Source organism: Leptidea sinapis, chromosome 22 (genome assembly GCF_905404315.1).
Source record: "Leptidea sinapis chromosome 22, ilLepSina1.1, whole genome shotgun sequence".
NCBI lineage: Eukaryota > Metazoa > Arthropoda > Insecta > Lepidoptera > Pieridae > Leptidea > Leptidea sinapis.
The window spans coordinates 9916353-9924437 of record NC_066286.1 but is presented as its reverse complement, the minus strand read 5'-3'; the positions used below and the strand labels follow the sequence as shown (position 1 = coordinate 9924437).

The window sequence follows — 8085 nt, the reverse complement described above, 5'->3', positions numbered from 1 at the left end:
ATATAGTCAAATCTATACGCCATGAAGAACGAAATCTAAACCCTTGCAGGAAGTATGAGATGGGTGTAGTGAAATATTTTATAGAGATGATGTTTAGAAAGCTAAAACTTACAAGATTGTAAGAAGAAGTTCTGTCTGTCTGTTCGCGATAAACTCAAAAACTACTTCACCGATTTTCTGGCTGTTGTCACCAATGGATAACGTGCTTCTCGTGGAAAGTTTTAGTATGTATTTTATAATTTGTTAAGTTTTCTATATATTTTTGTATAAGTTAAATCAATAGGTTAGAGGTGTCGGAAGAACATAAGCCGTCTGGGAGCTTTTAAAGAAAACGTTAAGATATAACAAAATATAGTATGGTGAAAATGTGTATCTTATTGAGATCTACAGAAAAGTCTGCGATGTCATATGTCCTAGGGATAACATACTATATCCATTTTAATATTTAAAAAAATGACAATTATGAAGTGGTAATGTAAAAGCCGTTTACACAAATACGATTTTAATCCTTATCATTTTTTATTACTAGTATTTATGGTTTTCTCATGGTTGCCATTGTCAGATCTGGACCAAATTGCAATTGGACTACACAAGAAACACCAGATTTCAAATAAAAAAAGAATCATCAAAATCGGTTCACCCAGTCGAAAGTTCTGAGGTAGAAAGCATACCGACGAATTGAGAACCTCCTCCTTTTTTTTAAGTCGGTTAAATACGGTTATTCTAAAGAAAAAGTATGTTTATGTCATGCCAAGAATCAAACACATTACCCTCGCACATGTAAATTAATTCTTCTTTTAGCATACCTACCTCTACAATATCTGTACAATTTATTCTTTGAGCACAAGAAGTGAATACTCAAACAGATTTAATGAATTTAAATATTGAAGTTAATAATCAGAACTGAAAAATGTATTGAGTAATATTAAAAAGTAGTTAATTCCCCAAAATAATTCTTGATGTCAGCCAAAAACTTAAATTGAAATCGTAAAACTAATTAACTACTCTTCAACTTCCAAACATAACCTAGTCAATTCATCAAAGCTACACGCCGTTGTATAACAAAGGCGAAAACCTATTCGATTTTCCTTGAGTAAGAAAGGGATAGATGTATTGAATAATTGCGTTTCCTCACCGAGTACGCGGCCCATGCTCTTGGCTGGTTTGTTGTTTTTTCACTCTACGTTCGTTCAGTACTACTTGCGCCATCGAAGCGTGTATTGGATGCGATTCTATTGCAGAAAATACTTACGCGATTCTATCGAGAAAAACCTCGGAATCAATTGTGTTGCCCGCTGAAACCGCAGGCCTTTGTAGAGACCATTAAACCTATAATTTACGTTGTTTTTGTTCTTGTTCAGTGTTGTTTATTTTTGTTTGCCGAAAACGCCGGTGTGCATTTGTGTGCTATTGTTTTGTGACTAACGATTTTGTTTTGTTTTGTTTCGTATTGCGTGTTGGGGTTTTCGACGCGTGTTTTGCTTGAGGTAAGTACAGTGTATATTTATCATGTTACAGGAATGGATGGGTGGCAAACATGTGATAAGTGACTCGTTTCCTCTGATAAACAGCTGGTTAATGTAAGTCTGACGTAATGTAAGTACATGCTCTGGTTAGCGGACTCGATGTCGACTGAATACTTAATAAAGTTATACAATCCTGCACTTACTTATATATGAAACCGGCGATTGCTAGTCTCGAAGCAATTCTAGTATTATTAATTACATTAATTGCATGATATGTAGATACACATTCCTTCTTGTTATTATGTGACAGACTTCGTAATGCTCGTTTAAATTTCACTGCTTGTGGCGGCGTCGTGGGGCGGGAAGTTTCTTCCCTAAATATGGTCGAGGGCGGCGATGGCTGGTCCAAGCGTCATAATTGCGATGGCTGGTTGATCCTGTCATTGAGAACTCTTCTTCATGTTATTAGATTTAAGGTTAATTATTTTTAGTTATGAATATTTTCATGATGTTGATATAATACTTTTATTTATTTACAATATACGTGGATTGATACATCAACTGTCCTTATTAGCTCGTGTTTTTCAGGGTTTCGTACTTCAAAAGGAAAAAGAAGGTACCTTATAGGTAAACTTTATAGGATATTTTCCGTTTACCTAGATCTATGAAATTTTTATAAACTAAGTATAGGGAAAAGTCTTTTTTTTATGATAGTAAGGGGTGAGATGAGCAGGACGTTCAGGTGATGGTAATTGATACGCCCTGCCCATTACAATGCAGTGCCGCTCAGAATTCTTGAAAAACCCAAAAATTCGGAGCGGCACTACAATTGCGCTCGTCACCTGGAGACAAAAGATGTTAAGTCTCATTTGCCCAGTAATTTACTAGCTACGGCGCCATTCAGACCGAAACACAGTAATGTCTACACTGCTTCATGGCATAAATAGGCGCCGTTGTACCCATAATCTAGCCGGCATCCTGTGCAAAGGAGCCTCCCACTGGTAATCTGAAACTATACATCTGCAATTAAATCATGGATAATAATTGCACGGAACCCTCGGTGGGCAAGTTCAACTCGCAGTTGTCCGGATATTTTTTTATTTTGTTTTGTTTTTTAACTAAGTCATGTTAGTAGTGACGTTTGAGTATTTATGCTGCGTTGTTTCGCATAGATTATAATTTAAATAATATTGAAAATGATGAAGCTGTTATTATTGATTTAGAATAATGTCACTGAGTTTCATACCACTTCTTCTCATCTAAGCTAAACTTTTCCGAAGTGGTGGTGAATGATATAATGTCACATTTGTGTAATTTTTTGACACAAATAAATATCCAAATGATCATCTGGCACGAGAGAGAAATAGAGTTTGGCGAGTTAACATCTCCTGAGGATGCCTCGTGTAGAGGCGAAACACGTATCGAATTGTTTGAAGACAAATATTGGCGGAATTAACACTAAAGAAAACTCACATCATTTGGATAATTATGGATTTCCGCAAAGTATCGCCTACAGCAGTAATTTTTTTTTTACAAATATATAAATTTAATAATGATTGACTGTTACACATATGAAAATACACATAATGTTTTTAGAGTATCGCACCCGAAGTTCGACGAAAGGGAACCTTATTAGTAAAACGCCGATGTCCGTCCGTACCACTGTCTGTCAGCGGGCTGTATCCAAAGAGTATAATAATATATAGGGAAAAGAGAGCCCTCTCTACGCATTATGAGCTGTCTATTTGAAAGCTGGCGCCATCTGGAGATTGGCCCCGAAAATAACTATACATAAGCTCGAAATTATAAAATTCATTTTTAATGTTCTGACGCAATTAAATAACTAACTCTACTTTTTAATGTAGGTATTGCAATATTTTACGATGTTGAAATTGCGCGTTGAGTTAGTTATCTAATTTTGTCACAACATAGAACATAAAGGATATATTTAGTAGTGTAAATATGCAAAATGGAACACGAGAGCTACATACATGTGCATGTAGCTCTCGCCTATTTATGACCAGTGGGCAGTAACACAAATAAAGAAAAGTTGGAAGGTTTCAAAGCGAGTGACAGCTGCCAAAGCTTTCATTTTCGGGCCAACTAACAGATGGCACCACAGTCTTCTGAAAACGTCACTATAAGGCGTCTGTCCCACCCCTGGTCTGTATCCCAAAAACCGAACTAGTTACTACACGGCCACATTATTTCTGGACCTCTCTGGAACGTGAAGCCCCCTCCCGTTCACCTTTTACCCCCTCGCGCTCATCCTGTTTGCTCATCCGCGTCAGTACGGTTTGCAGTTGCATTACCGTTAGGTACATGTCGTGATATGTTGACTTTCGTTGTTAATAGTAGTATCTGTTGTGTCGCTAGAATAACAGTTCTAACAAAGAAATTAATTCTTTTTTAACTTAACCCAGATTCTTTCGTTTATTTTTCATCAATTTTATACATTCTCAACTCAAAGTTAATAAACCGGTTGTTACAGTGCAGTTTAATTGCCAATATATTTTTATAATGACAAACGGAGCACCTTGATCTTGACAACCAGTTTGCGCAAATGTTGGTTATGAAATTATAATAATAGGTGCTTTGACTTATCTTCTATATATATAAAAATGAATTGCTGTTCGTTAGTCTCGCTAAAAGTCGAGAACGGCTTGATCGATTTGGCTAATTTTGGTCTTGAATTATTTGTGAAAGTACAGGGAAGGTTTAAAAGGTAAATAAATAGGAAAATGCTCGGAATTAAATAAAAACAACAAATTTGTTTTTCCTTTGATGCGTACCCCGTCGAATTTATTGAGGCAACGGTTTGACAGTTATGCTGTGAAACAATTTCATTACGACAACAGGGTGCATTTTTACGAAGCAATTCTTGATGTTATGAAATATTATTGACAAATTCATAAAAAAACATTATTTTATTTATTATATACAGAACAACGTCTGTCGGGTCAGCTAGTATTTTATAGAAATGATTGTTTATGAGTACTAAAAGATTTTGATAGCGAAAGTATTTTAGCACGGTAACAATGATTTTTGAATAGAGCAACGAAAATAATAAGGCCTTTTACTCTTACATCATTTATACATCTAGATCAATGACCTCTACTATATACCACTGGACTGGCGGCTGTCAAAGCGCTTTTTTGCCTGTTTGATATTCGCCATTTTGGCGCTGTTGGTCATGTAGCGAGAGTCTACGGTACTAAAACTATTGAAGACAACCTCAGCAAACCGATAGATGGGGGAAACTATTTACAACAAAAAAATTGTGTCCTTTATTACGTTGATTTTTGAACTATAAATAACACGGAAAACGAACGAAATTAATTCATAATGCAAAAATACTTCAGAGTATTGTACGTTACTTTAGAGCCATTTGCATTATACGTCAATATTAGTTCTGTGGACACTCGCGAGTGGCGCTTCAAATAGTAACAAAAAAATTGCTGTCAAACATATGGAACAGCTTCTCCAGTGATATTTATACAGGTCAGTGGTCTAGATTATGACAGCTGTGAAAACGACGAAAAAATTGCGGTTAATAGTTAGCCTCTATGTTGAGCAATGCACGCGTACTAACACAAAGGTATTGTTGTCATGCACACTAATGGCCGTTTTCAATATCCTATCTACCCTTAGTTTAACTTAGGGATACATGGCTGTCACCGTTTAATGACAAGATCTTATCTATCCATAGTTATGTCCAACATAGTTACAGTCCAATGCTTTATGTCGGTAGGTTATAGAAATGTATGTAAGCTTAAAAGGATAGATTTGTCTACGTCTAGTAAGTTTAACTAAGGATAGATAGGTTATTGAAAACGGCCGTAAATAGTAATGAGCCTGGCCTGTTTTCATGCGCTGTCTAACTGTAAGAGGCTCTATCTTGACGATTAAATTATCTAAACTCTTATTATTATTTTCCATTTGATTATTATAAGTTTTTGCGTGTTACAATTTTATTAAGATGACATTTCAATCATTATATTATACTAGCTGACCCAGCAAACGTTGTATTGCCGATATTAAAATCGCGATACAAAAGTAACTGTTGATCGTAGATGGATGAAAATTTGAAGTTGTATGTATTTTTAATGCTGACTCATAATCAAATAAATTAAAAAAAAATAAGAAATAAAAATTCGTGTGCACTACCCTTAACATTTAGGGGGATGAAAAATAGATGTTGTCCGATTCTCAGACCTACCCAATATGCGCTCAAAATCAACTCAAGCCGTTTCGGAGGAGTTCAAAGTTTAACACCATGACACGAGAATTTTATATATTAGATATGCTTGTGTTAGTTGAATTAATATTGTCTAATTCTCAGGTGGATCTCAGTTGGGCAAAGGCCTTTCTATTCCTTCTTTTTTTTTTGCGAGTCAGTTAGTTCCACTCTCAGAACAGACAGAAAAACACCTATCTCTCTCATTTCATCGGTCTAATTATTATGAAATGGAAAGGGCCAGTGGGTATTAGAAAAGTTGGAAGACCGTGTAAGAGGTGGGCTGATGATGTGATTGAATACGCTGGAAAAGACTGGCTAATATTGGGCAAAGACCGTATAGTGTGGAAAAAATGGAGGAGGCCTTCACCCAAAGAGGGGCCCATACTACTAATTAAACATTAATTATTAAGAACTAAAAAAAAATACTAACATAAAACTATTCTCTTTTTAAGCTCTTATTATACTAGGCTTAAGTTAAATTAAGTTTACTAACAATAATTATAGTTTGTTTTAATTTTTAAATTTAGTTTAACTTAATTATGTTATTTAGTATGGGAATAAAAGGCCTTTTTTAATTTTTTTATTTTATTTTATTTATTTAATTATTATGTATGAGGCGCACGTTTCTATTTCCTATAGATCCATGCCATGTTGTGTTTTGAATAGTTCACCCCATAGATTTAAAATATAGTTATTATTAAAAATTTCTTATGTTTTTTTTTAAAGTGATAACCATTACTTCTGGGGTTAATTACACAAATAAAATTTGAGTTGCAAAAGCGACACCTCAAGTCAATTTCCTAATATGCATATAATCATATTCCAATTATTAAGTAGATACTGTAGATGAACCCACAACTTGATCATCATTACGTCACTCGAACGGTTGGCACAGTTGTAAGTGCGCTCGCACAGAACGCGAGAGTTCGCGGGTTCAAGTCCCGCATCGTTCATAAAATTTTGTTTTCAAATTTTATTTGTATAATTATTATTATTATTTTCCTGTAAAGGTTATTGCCATAAAAATAAGGTTATTATTTTACTTACATCAACTTTATGCAGATTTACAGAAGCAGAGATTTAAGTACATAAAGCGGCCATTAGCAAATTATTCATTCGATAGTTTTGATTCCGAGTCATAGTTGCGCCATCTAGATCCCAACAGCTGTAACACGTATTGAAACAGAATGTATTTCAGCAATCGAACGCCAGAGAGCGCGCTATTGGCACTACTGTCAAAAATATCATCAAAGAGGTGTTTTTTTCCAGATCGAAAAAAATGGCGACGTAAATTTAGCGCAATTGAAAAAAACACACCGAAATTTGTTGCTAATTAGTTGCTAAAAAATTAATTTTTTTGCTCTAACCGATCGCAAAAATCGGCAATAACGCTAACTAACTAACTAAATTAAGATAGCGTGGGAATCACTGAATGTAGACTGATCAATCAAGCAAATAGGGGTCAATTTGTTGCTGAAAGATGCTAAGAGGAAAAAAAAAAATATTTTTTTTAATTATGCCAAAAACAAAATAATCGGCCACGCTAGCGAACCAAATCGCTGTGATTGCATTACACAAACTAGGTATGAAGCCAAATGCAATTTTTAAAACTCTCCAAACGCTTGGTATTAGTAAAATGTTTGTGTAATCGGGCTATTAGTAGGTACAATGAGACCTCCTCTGTTTGTGACAGAAAAAGATCTGGCCGTCCACGTAGTGGTTGTTCGAAAAAGGTGGTCATAGCAGCAAGGAAAAAAATTAGAAGAAATCATGTCCGACAGCAAAAAATTTCATCTCGTAAGATGAAGACAGCACCTTTCTAGGTGCTGCTGCCCATGTCGCGTATTTTGAAAGATGTCTTCGGACTTGTTGCCTATAATAGACGTAGTGGTTTTTTTTATCTGATAATTTAAAAGAGAATATATAATAAATAACACCGAAACTGAAGCGGTACGCAAAGGGAGGTCATAGAAAAATAGCTTAACTAACGATTTTTACGTGGAAAAACTATGATGAAAATTTGTTGCTGTTCATACTGCAGCTTGCTTTAGCAGAAAGAGTCAGCAACAAAATAAAAACCGGAAGTCAATAGAAGTTGAAGATCGGTTTACAAAAAAACCGGCCACACTTGCTTAACTAACGATTTTTCTGCGGAAACACTATAAATGAAACTAAAAATGAAAATTTGTTGCTCCTCACAGTGCAGCTTGTTTTAGCAGGGAGAGTCAGCAACAAAATAAAAATTGGTAGAGGCGGAGAGGGTCGTCTTTTATTTTGGTTTTTCTTGAAAACTGTGTATTACGTTGTAATAAGAGTGATAGCACTATAATCGTGGACCAAAGCTCTATCAACTACAATTCAATAAAATGGGTTAGGTAA

General features: G+C 35.1%; 1 protein-coding gene across 1 annotated transcript in view; it reads left to right on the top strand.

Moving 5' to 3' along the window:
* The first annotated feature begins 1210 nt into the window (after window positions 1-1210).
* The window catches only part of LOC126970799 (brain tumor protein), a 578011-nt gene continuing 571136 nt past the window's right edge, over window positions 1211-8085 (top strand). Inside the window, exon 1 of the mRNA XM_050816916.1 lies at window positions 1211-1487. The gene's annotated coding sequence lies outside the window, so the exon portion shown is untranslated. The remainder of the gene's footprint in view (window positions 1488-8085) is intronic.